The 11,978-nt window shown below is 38.5% G+C and overlaps 1 pseudogene; it reads left to right on the top strand.

Moving 5' to 3' along the window:
- Window positions 1–11,268: 11,268 nt before the first annotated feature.
- LOC103744382 overlaps window positions 11,269–11,978 on the top strand; it is a 1,245-nt pseudogene continuing 535 nt past the window's right edge.

Here is an 11,978-nt window from a genome sequence, read left to right as displayed (position 1 = left end):
GTTTTAGAGACTTCATGTGCAGATCATTAGTTCTATTTTCAGGTGCATGACTACATCTTCAATGTATTTTGATGAGTCAATGACAAGACAAATGGATTTCCACTTTGACAATTTTTGACTAATTGAACAAATAGATACTATGATGTAAAAATAGCCCCCAGGACTTATGTAAAGCTGACAAAATAATAATAGCAATGCCAATTCATTAACCCACGCAAACATAATGCGTTAGTAGCATTTTCCTACAGATTTGAGACCTGGCTCTTTTTGAATGAGGAGCTAGCCAAGGAACTCATTTCCTCAGTGAACAGGCTCATTTGCTCTTCTGCCCCAGTGGGTACCGACTCGGTTTTATGGTATAGATCAGCAGCATCTCTGGATGTCTGCACAAACTCTCACTGTAAAAATGTCCCGTTGGACATATTTATGACTTCCTATGTTCAGATGTGAGATATAGCCTCCAATTATTCACCTTCAGTAAATTAATGAGAATTAATCTTTTGCCAAATAAACTTATCATCCCTGTATGGATTTTGTAGTGCCCTGCATTTATCACACATGGCAGTTTTTCAACCAGTTCTGATTATGTGATCTATCGAAAGCCATCTCGGAGATGGGAAGTGGGTGCTGGCTAGCTCTGTTGTCTAATGGGGAATTTGAAAGAGGTCAACAGGGAGAAATCAATCTCTTCTGTTTACTTACATTTCTAAGCTTGCAGAAATGTCCTATTTCATAAAGATGTGCTACTGACAACACTTATCAAATTATATTGTAGAAAGAATGGGTATAACATGAAAAGACAGGAGTAAAATATTTTATATCTTTAACTCTGAAGCACTGACCATAATTTCACATAATTTTCTCTTCTCTACATTATTTCACTAATATATGTTGGTGTGAATTGATAAACTGTTTTAATAAACAGCACATAATATAGAATAACAATATCATATTGTTGTTAATATTTCTTTGATTATCATGAACACTTACCAAGGATTTTATTTCATATTTTTTAAAGGTATCTAGAGATTTTACTACATGAATGCACTGATTTAGTAAAGCCATTCCCTATTGATCAAGCATTGCTTCCAGCATTTTGAAGTCACACACACACACACACACACACACACACACACACACACACACAAATGCTTTGATGAATAAATTTGTATATACTTCTCTGAAATTTTATATCATGCTATCTGATGAATGAACCCTTTGAAGTGGAACTTCCTGGCATGAGAATCCACCATCTCCAGTTTTGATATATACTTCCAATGTGCAACTTAGGTTTAGAATCAGCCAAACTAATTTTAGTGGTGTCTCATGCCAGTGATTCTACGCCCATTCTCTTTGTGTAGGAGTGAGCTTTGAATTGAGGAGTTTTCTGAATCAGTTAATATAAATTTGGATCCAAGGTCAATTCATGATAGCTGACCTCAAAAGGGGAGAAGACATCTTTATAATGTAATGAAGGAATTCAAAGATTCTAGGAGTGGCGGATATCAAGCTGCCCCACTCTCTACCCTGTCTATTGATCTATTGGCCTCTGGACTATACTACGCACAGTATCTTTGCAATCAATTGTCAAATAAGCTCTTGTCAAATTGAAATTGAATCCTGACAATCATTTTAAATGAAATGATGGTGAGGACCAAGGACATTTTATAGTAAACTCAACTTATTTGTAAACAATCCTTCACTTCTTGGCCCTGTAGAGGTCACCGCAGAGTAAAGTGGATGTGAACACTCACATTGAGCAAAAAAACACAGTAACACTATTTCAAGGAGTAATCAGAAAAACACTGATGCCTATCACTTCCAAATGTATTATGAAGAAAGTATGTTAATTTCTATAATATCCTAAACATTTTTGAATTGTGTTTTGAACTAAGTTTAGGGCTTGGGAACAAATATGTAGATTGACATAATTTTTCTAGTCACTGAATTCAGATAGTTTGCAGTTGTGAGTTAGTCGATAGAGCCAGGAACAAAACTTAAAGGGATCCTGAGAGCTGTGTTGAAAGATATAGACTCTCAACTTTCAAGGACAATGCAAGAAATATTCTTGGAGTCTATTCTGGTAATATCCACAGATTTTTTTTTCTTGTTCTGGATATTGGTTCCTGAGATATTTTGAATGCCAAACAAAAATCAGTTGTACTTCTTGCAGCAAGGTATAAAGAAATGCATCCAAGAATATAGGAATGGGGACAGAGACCATTACAACGTATCTTAGAATCAGGGAGAGACATTTGTTTCAACTCTCATTATAGCATGGGCAGATGGGAATATCCAAGAAGCAGAGTGAGGAATCAGTCATTGCAAAATCACTGAGAGCCAAAAGAGGCATCCTAGTTAAACCAAACGTATGACCTTGCCAACACGAGGCCAGGATGATCGAAGATCACTTGATGGATGGTGAAGAATGAGGATGCTTATTAGATATTGAACACATATCTGAAGAGGAGGAAACTTACAAAATTGTTTTAGCAAAGATTGCTAAAAATTGGATTTTACCAGGAAGGGCAAGAAATAGAGGTGGAGGTAAAGAATCCTGGCTAAAGGTGAGCTAAACAAAATATGTTGGTCAAGCAATGACTGTTTAGAATTTGTCAATAAGTTTCCTAATGGGCAAGAAGATGTGAGGGAGAGAAGGAGGAGAAGACAGAGGAGGAGGAGAACAGGAGTAAGAGGGGGAAAAGATAGAGATTAAATATTTGTCAATGTTTATCAATATCTCATTTACTTTGGAACAACATTTTACAATATTATAAATATTTTCAGAATTTCTCTTACCCAGTCCTTCATTCCTTCAAGAGTGTTTTCAGAATTAGTATTTACCTACCAAAAGATCATTTGATGAAGTACTAAGAACACAGCATAGCAGGATTTTGTGTTTGTCAATATGATAGCTTCTTTAATACCTTGTTTTGCTTCTGTATGTACATGTGTATATATGCATATACATACCCTACAAACCGATTTACAATCACATACAAAGGAATCTAATAATAATAATAAATTTAATATTCTCATTTTAAAAGAAGAGTTTGTGTTGTTTAATTAACAATGAGCTATTTTCTAATTTCATAAAGGGCAATAGAATCAGGTAAGCCAACTAAAGACAGATGAGCATGGTCGATACAAGGTTAATAACGTGGTTGAATTATCCGGAGTATCCACATATTAACCCTGCACATGTGCGGTAATGCAGGGTAATACCAGAATAACAGTAGCAGGTTTGTAGAAAGTGAGACAAGTATCAAAAGTGGGATCAATGGAATCTGCAAATGACACATGTAGCAACTTTGAGGCTTTCTGACATTTTTGCTATTGTCATAGCTACATTTATAGAACTTTTATATCCTTCCAGAACATTGTCATGAACATCTGAAGTTGATATGTACAATTTCTCAGTTTATGTTTCAGAATATTACATTGCATATTATATTGTGGCCGCTTACTGATTTCAGTTCAAGTTGTGTGTGTCAGATCCCCTGGAACTGGAGTTAGGATGGGATTCAAACCTGTGTCTTCTGCAAGAGCAACCCGTGCTCTTACCTTCTGAGCCATCTCTCCAGTTTTAGATTTTTCTTTAATTAATCTATGTTCCTTACATAGAGAGTGTTCTCAAAGACCTAATTTGATGTCTAAAAATCGTTTTGAGCAAGCATTCTCTTTAATTCTGTAAACAGAACATGTGTCATCTGAAGTTTTTCCCTCCTAACAGAGAATTTAGATACTTCCAACCATCTGCTAGTAAGTCCAATAGTTCCACGATTAGCTTGAAATACAAATCATTTCTCGGTCTGTACAGAATGGCTGCATAGACCACCTGAAGTAGAATTCCTGTTCTAGAAATCAGAAACACGTTTCCAGTTTGAAGAAATAATTCCTACAGTCAATATTTATGAAAGGTTTTTGAATAGCTGAAGTTCTCAGTATTTTTATTTAAAACTAAGATCTATGGGGCTGAACGTTTTTGGTTTGTTCACTGTTTATGTTTACTGTGAAGCTTAAAATTATTTTGCATTAAACCAAATCTTACATTATGATTAAATATTTGTATTTGCTTCCTTGCTTGTCCTTATTTTTATTTTTAAAATGCCATCTTCATGGTGCTCTGTTAAGATATTACGTCACATGATGATTCTGGACCTGACTTTTCAGCTAGCATGGGTGGGACGCTGCACTTCCCTCATCCGTGACCTTGAGGATTTTGCTCAGCTCCCTGTGACTTGTTTCTTTACTGTTAAAATATGAATAATAACATCTCTCACATGGCCTTTCTGAAGTTAGCTAATTTAAACTATTTAAAAACCCTCAGAGAAAGACGACACAAATGAACACGAACCATGTACATGATAATTTTAGAATTATAGATAAGAAAATTATATATTACCTTTTATACGTATTTAGAGTTCACTGAGACAGGAGATTGTATATAAAATATAAATAACATAACTTAGTTGATGATGTGTGTAGTGTGTGAAATCTTGAGTCTGATCTTTCACAACCTTCCCCAAAGCAAATGATTATAAATTAATCTATTATCTTACTTCCTTTCATTAACTTATAGCTTCCTTATATGCAGCATGTTCTAAAACATTAAACTTTGGACTTATGAAATGTTTTATGAAGGTGACTAGTTGTAAGGATAGAGTTCCATAGTGACTTCTTGGAACTACAGGCATAGCCTATCACATTTTAGTCCACAAAAACTTAAGATGGAAGAAAATTGAAGAATATAATCACATTAGATCATCACTAAAATCCCTTAGATGTGTTTTCTTTATTTTTACATGAAATCTGGGTGTGTAATTGATATTCCTCTGTGCTAAGATAACAATTCAAAATATTATGGAAATGAAATTCTTTCTGAATATTTAATAAGGTTGACAGAGAATCTGTTTATTAATTTTTTCCTATATCCTTGTTTTTATTTTTGTAATTTAATATTGAAACAAGAGAATAGACTTTCCCAAAAATGATTTAAGGAATTAATTTATTCCATGTATTAGTTTGCTTTCTGTTGCTGATAAGCACTGTGACCAAAAGCAGCTTGGGGAAGAAAGGATTTTCTTTAGCTTTCAGAATTTTATTCTAGGGAAACCAAGGGAGGAACCCAAGGCAGAAGCTTGAAGCAGAAACCACTGAGGAGCACTGCTACTGGCTCCCAGCCTCCTGGTCAGCTACTTTTCTTTTACAATCCAGACCCAACCACCTAGGGATGGTACCACCCACAGTGGGCTAGTCCCTCTAGCATGAATTATTGATCAAGGAAACTCCCCCACAATCATTCCCAGAGGCCTATATGATGGAAACGACCTTCTACCTTGGTTCTGTATTCCCAAAAGTGTCAAGTTGATAATAAAGATGAACCATCTCACTCCAAGACAACAGTCTAGTGGAGTGTGGAAAGAGACAAGCAAACTCTGGGCCACTGATAATGCCCCATCCTTGCTATCAGTGGTCACTGCCTAATGTCTTCGGTATATGAAATTCACTTAGCATCCATGAGAGTGACATTTTGAAAATATGAAAACAAAAGACTTCATGTGTTTCAGTCTATGACTTCGAGGAGCTAAGATGTTCCTTGGACAGGCCTCTGCTCTAATGCTGAGCAAAGGATTAAGGATATGTCTGTTGGCTACTTTGACTTTTCACTCACACTCAAATCAGATCAACTTCATAATGACTAGTTGAATCATGGTGGCTTCCCTTCCTTAGGCATGCTATAATAAAATAATAAAATAAGGTGTCTTTTGACACCAAAAAAGACATTATATTATAGTGTTGTCGATAAAAGTATGGAGTCCAGAATCCAATAGCGCTTAGTCCCTCCAAAGACTCTGAAAACTCCCTCCTCACTTTAGCTTTCATGGACCTCAAAGTGTTCTTTATATTTTCATCTCTGCCCCTTTGCTACATGCTGTGTGACTCCAGTGTGTCTAAACTGTCTCTATTTATGAGAGCATCATTCATATTTGATTAAGGGCCCACTCTAATTCATTATGACATCACCTCAACTTGATTATATCTGCAAAGATCCTAGTTCTAATTAAGACTGCATTATCAAATACTGAGTCAGAATTTCAGCATGTCTTTGTAGGATTCAAAATTCAACCCATAACAGTACTGAAGGCTAAAATTAGTCTCCAAATTACTGGATTAGAGAAAACATTCCCATGACCGTAAAGAGTTCTGTAGTTTTCTATCCAGTTGGAATAGAAAGACACATTCTGGTATAACAATCATGCCTTGTCCCCTGGCCCCAGTGAATACCAACCTTTGTTTAATATGTGTTGGACAGAGGTGCAAAATCAGCTTTCCTTTGCTGATTGTTATTTTCCAAGAAAAGAACATACTCTAAGCTGTGATCTAGCACATCAGTCCTATAGCAGGACCACAGTGCTATTCGCAAGTGGTGAGGGTGGTTGATGGCTCCTGCTTTCCTCCTCCGATTTCTTTCTTGCCAAACTGATCATCTTAGTTCCACTCAGGAGCATATCTAGACTTGTTCTCCTCTACCCTGACCTTAGTCTGAAATCTTAAAGTCCATGCTTTCCCTGTGGCAGGACTAGCCACAATCTTGTTAGTTCAAATTCAGATCCAGTTGAGGCATACACCTGTAATTTATGTATACATCATCAATGTGCTCCCCTTTGCCACTCAATTCATTAACATGATTTAATATTTCAACACTATTCAGAGGATTATAGATTTCATTTCACCTTGAGTCACATAATTCATTTTCCTATATTAGATCACAAACGATTGGAAAACAGACTCTAATTGGCAAGTAGCCGTTTATGTTAAATCTAGTAGCAAGTGTTAAGCTCTGACAGCTTCTGTTTGAAAGGCTTTTGAAATAAAAATAAAATTCATCATTTGGAGATGAATGTTTTATGCTGCTAGGAGCTAATTACCAATTGCCTCTCACAAACGTGTGCTTATCTCTTTCAGGCCACTTGTTTTAAACTGGAAGCTCTGGGTTCTACAGTTTGCACAAATCACATACTCAAGAGACTTTGGTCTGACCCACAAGAATGGAAACAGGACGCACCTGCTCATGTTATCCTTGCAGCATCCACACATCCTTGAGTGGGCATAATGGCTGTCAACTGTGAAATCTGACTGGGAGAAGAGAGTGGTACATCACCCAAAATAATTAATTGATAAACTTTTAAAAATGAAAGCGTGTTCTTTCAAAAAGGCTAAGAAATAAAAAAAAATTGGCTGGAATCATGTTTTCAGCAAAGCTAGCAGAAGGATTTTAGGAAAGAACCCAATGGGAGCTGGAGAGAGGACTCAGAAGTTAAGAGCACTGAATTCTCTTTCAGAGAAGCTTGGTTCTGATCCCAGCACCCTCATAATGGCTAACAACCATTTTTAACTCCAGTTCCAGGGGATCCAATGCCATCTTCAAATCTCTGTGGGCATTGTGCTACATGGGTGCACTTACACATGCAAGCAATGAATATTCAAATTCCTTATTTTGGAATCTCTCTCTTCTTTTCCTCTTGAAAGAAATAAGTTTGTAAAAAGACATAGAAGAGAACCCATGCAGAAGTTTATTTAGCAAAGATAATCAAGTCAAATACCTCAAAGAAAATTTGGAATTGACTGTCCTAAGATAGAGCTATGGCCTGGGGGCTTTAACTTATTGATTTTTAAGCAAATTTTATAAATATTTCTGTGGTGAGAGGCATATTTATGGGAAAAGCTGCTTCTTTGTGGACCAGATCTCACTTTTAGGGTTTTTCTTCCCATGCGTCTAGAGAAAATTCCACAAAGGAGTGGAAGTCAAAACCATAATGTATGTGATATTACAGTGATATTAGGTCTTCTGAAAATACTTACCTTCTGTTAGGGCACATGTGTGGGGAATGGCCCGAGTGACTCCATTTTTCATATAGCATGAACAATCTGTCTGTTCAAGGATTTTTAACAGCAAAAGGGCATCGAGTGCCAGTGAGTGCCGCTACCACGATCTAGCCAGTTTCCCTCAATTATCTCACACCTAACTCGTTGACTATCCTGTATTAAAACCACACAGTTTCTCTGAATTCTTGATTCATCTACAGATATTCCTAGAAAAGACATGATTTCTGATTTCACTCAACCGTCCACTTTACTGTTTTTGTATTTCTGGTATTTATCTTTCTGTTTTAGGTGAGACCCATTGTTAGCCGTGTCTATGGTTTACCCATGGATGACCCTTGTATACAGGGTCCATTTTTATATCTCACTCTTACTGACCTTACATACTGTACATGCTTCCCTTTACTTGGGTTCATTTAACACAGCTGTCTGAGCTCTTAGGCTGTTCTCTCATTTATTCACTTCCCAGAGTAGTCAGTTGTTTATCTGGAACATGTTGCTGTCCCCTCTCTCAAGCCTTGTGTACATTCCTCATCAGTTTATCCTATTGTTCTCCCTGATTTGACCTGAGTCACAGAACCCTTCATTGACTTTTACAGGCAGGAACTGACAGTATATCAGATTGAAACCCGATTGGGTGGCAGGTTGCTGCTTCTGCCCTCGGCTGTGTTTTTCCCCAGGCTCTAGGTTCTCATGCTTGGTCCATAAGTGTCTGGCCTTGGATGTGCAAGTGCTGAATAAATACTAGTTAAGTAGATAAATATGGATGGATGGAATCTCTCTGAAAATTCTGTGCCAGTTACATAAACCATAATGTTCAGATTCAGGGTGGAGTTCTTGTACTGATTAACGTATAGTTGTGGTGGTTTGAATGAAAATGTACTTCATAGATTCCACATATTTGGACATTTTGTCCCCAGTTGGTGACACTGTTTTGTTAGGTCTTAGTGTGACCTTGCTGGAGGAAGCACGTCACTGAGGACAGGCTTCGAGAGTTCTCAAGCTTGGTCACAACTCCAGTCACTCTGCTTCCTGTGCCTACCTAAAGTTGGGAGCCTCTGCTTTCTTCTCTTGTTTCAGCCACCTCGTGCCACCATGCCTCCTGCCGTTATGGATTCTAATTATTCTGGAACCATAAGCTCAGAGAAATTTTTCCTTGTATAAGTTTCCTGGGTCACAGTGTTTCTATCATACCAGGAGAAAAGGAACTAGTATAGTAGCCTTAAGAAATTTTCCTATCATTTTGTGATTTGACCTATAATGTGGGGAAAAGAAAAATAATCCCTTATTTGTAGGGTAATTGGGACAAGAGAAAAAAACACACACACACACACACACACACACACACACACACACACACACACACACACACACACACACATTCCTGAGCACAATGACACACTTGTTAGAGTGTTTAATATGTACTGATCTTTATTATCAGTGTTGGCCAATTAACCTGCTATATTCACTAACAGGCGTCATTTGCAGTTTCTTTACAATTATAATTTAAATTTTCAATATTATTTCTTCCATTGTGTATTACTGGTCTGTTGCTGTCATAAAATGCTTTGACCAAGGGAACTCATGAAAAGAAGATATTATTTCAGGTTGCAATTCCAGAGGTATCAGAGTCCATCATGGCAGGGAGGCATGTCGGCAAGGTATGACAGAGCACAAAGAGGAACATTCACATCTTCAAGCAGGCACAGGAAGCAGAGAGAGACAGGAATTCCAGCAAAGTTTTAAAAAAAATCTCAAAATGTGCCCTCAGTGATGTGCTTCCTCCAGCATGGACAGCCTCCTAAAGCCTCCCAAAACAGTGCCACCAATGGGGGACGAATGTCCAAATACTTGGAGTCTTGTAACATTTTCATTCGAACCGTCATACAGTGCTTAAGTTTAATGTATTGTGCAAGTACACAGTTTTGTTTTCATAATAGAGGCGAGTGCCCACAGCATCTTTCAAACACACACCGAGGGAAACTTCCTTAATGCAGAAGTGTAATGATACTCTTTGTTTTGATTAGTTTTGTTTTCTTTTGCAAATACATTTTGTTTTCTAACAATATTTTTACTTGAACATTATTTTAACAATATCAGCTTTTTAACCATTAGAAATGACTTGATGCCTGGGCTATGAATATAAGCATTCCATTACTATATGTGCATATAAAATAATCAACTATGTATATTTCTTTTTTCATTTTTAGTTGATTTTTTAAATTTTTTATTTAATAAGCACATACTTAGAAGAAGCATTTCATTACAACAGCATTGACAATTTTCTGAGCTAAGATGCATCTCTTACAAAATTGGCTGTACATTTTTAGGTTTACATTTGAATTATTACAGTTATACAATATTGTACTCAGTATAAACCCAGTATAAACTCAGTATAAACTCAGTATTTTTGGTACAAGTATATATAGATAGATATATAGATGAACGAGAGAGATAATTCAATTTCCTCTTTGATTGAGAACCAACTAAATGTGTCTCCTTCACATTACATGAGAGTCAGCGTACAATGGATTGTCCTAAAGCTGAGCCATACATTGATTTCATCATTTATCATTCAACTGTCTTAGGGATAACAACCATATGTACGATCCAGAATCATGGAATATTTTCTGACAAACAGAGATCTATGTATTGATCTATTAGTTGGCAGTTTTGTGTAAATTACAAGGAACTAGTTATAGAAAGGGAGTAGATAGTATATTAGGCAGAATATACATGCGATAGTGTATTAAGCAGAATATATATGCAAACAGACCAATGTAATTGCTCCTCTGGCTGTTTCCACCATTAAAAAAGCTGCCTCTCTTATTTGAGAGATTGTACATTGTTTGTGGGGACCTAAAAGCCCCACCTTGCAGAGGGGGACGTTACTGGAGGCGCTGCCTGGCTTGCTTTGAAAGTCTGAAGAATACTTCCGCACTGCTGAGGAGTCATGATCAGAGTGCCCATCCTTAAGACACACCCTGGGGGCGCGCGCGGAGTTCCCGCTGCCTTTATAAGCTTTGTAACACCTGCAATACATGGCTCCCTGCTTAACTAGACTCCCCGTTGCATCTGAGTGTCCCCGGTACTGGGGGTGGCATAGGCTGGCGAACTGCATGCTTACTCATCCCCAATCATCACTGTGCTGGGGTCGCTGGTTCCAACCCCCGGCAATGTTGATATGTATCAGCAGGATAACAACACCAAAGACAGATTTTTTTTTTCTCCTGAGCTCTGGTTAATTTGTGACTCAGTTTAGTGGTAAATAAAAAAAATACAAACCAAATACAAAGTTGATATGCCAGGTCTCACTCACCATCTCACTCTGCTCTGGGCATCCTCTCGTTGCTCCATTGCCTTCATCCTCTGCCGGCTGCCATGGAAGAAATCGCCTCGCTGGTCATGGACAATGGCTCCCGCATGTGCAAAGCTGGCTTTGCCCGGGACGATGCCCCCGGGGCCGTGTTCCCTCCATCTTCAGGCCTCCTCGTCACAAGGGCGTGATGGTGGGCATGGGCCAGAAGGACTTGTACGTGGTTGATGAGGCCCAGAGCAAGGGAGGCATCCTGACCCTGAAGTACCCCATCGAGCACTGCATCATCACCAACTGGGGCGACATGGAGAAGATCTGGCACCACACTTTCTACAACGAGCTATGCAAGGCCCCCGAGGAGGACCCGGTGCTGCCGACCAAGGCCCCCTGAACTCCAAAGCTAACAGAGAGAAGATGAGGCAGTTCTTGTTTGAGAACTCAACACTCCAGCCATGTATGTGGCCATCCAGGCCTTGCTGTCCCTGTACGCCTCTGGGCGCACCACTGGAATTGTCATGGACTCTGGTGACCCGGTCTTACACACACAGTACCCATCTATGAGGGCTACACCCTTCTCCATGCCATCTTGCATCTGGACCAGGCTGGCTGGGACCTGACAAACTACCTCATGAAGATCCTGACACAGTGGAGCGAGGCTACAGCTTCACTACCACAGTCAAACAGGAGATTGTGCATGACGTCAAGGAGAAGCTGTGCTATGTTGTCCTGGACTTGGAGCAGGAAATGACCACTGCTGCATCCTCCTCCTCCTCCT

The sequence above is a fragment of the Nannospalax galili genome, unplaced genomic scaffold, assembly GCF_000622305.1.
Source record: "Nannospalax galili isolate Female #2095 unplaced genomic scaffold, S.galili_v1.0 scaffold402, whole genome shotgun sequence".
NCBI classification, from domain to species: domain Eukaryota; kingdom Metazoa; phylum Chordata; class Mammalia; order Rodentia; family Spalacidae; genus Nannospalax; species Nannospalax galili.
The sequence above is the reverse complement of the archived record's forward strand: the minus strand, read 5'-3'. Positions and strand labels throughout refer to the sequence as shown.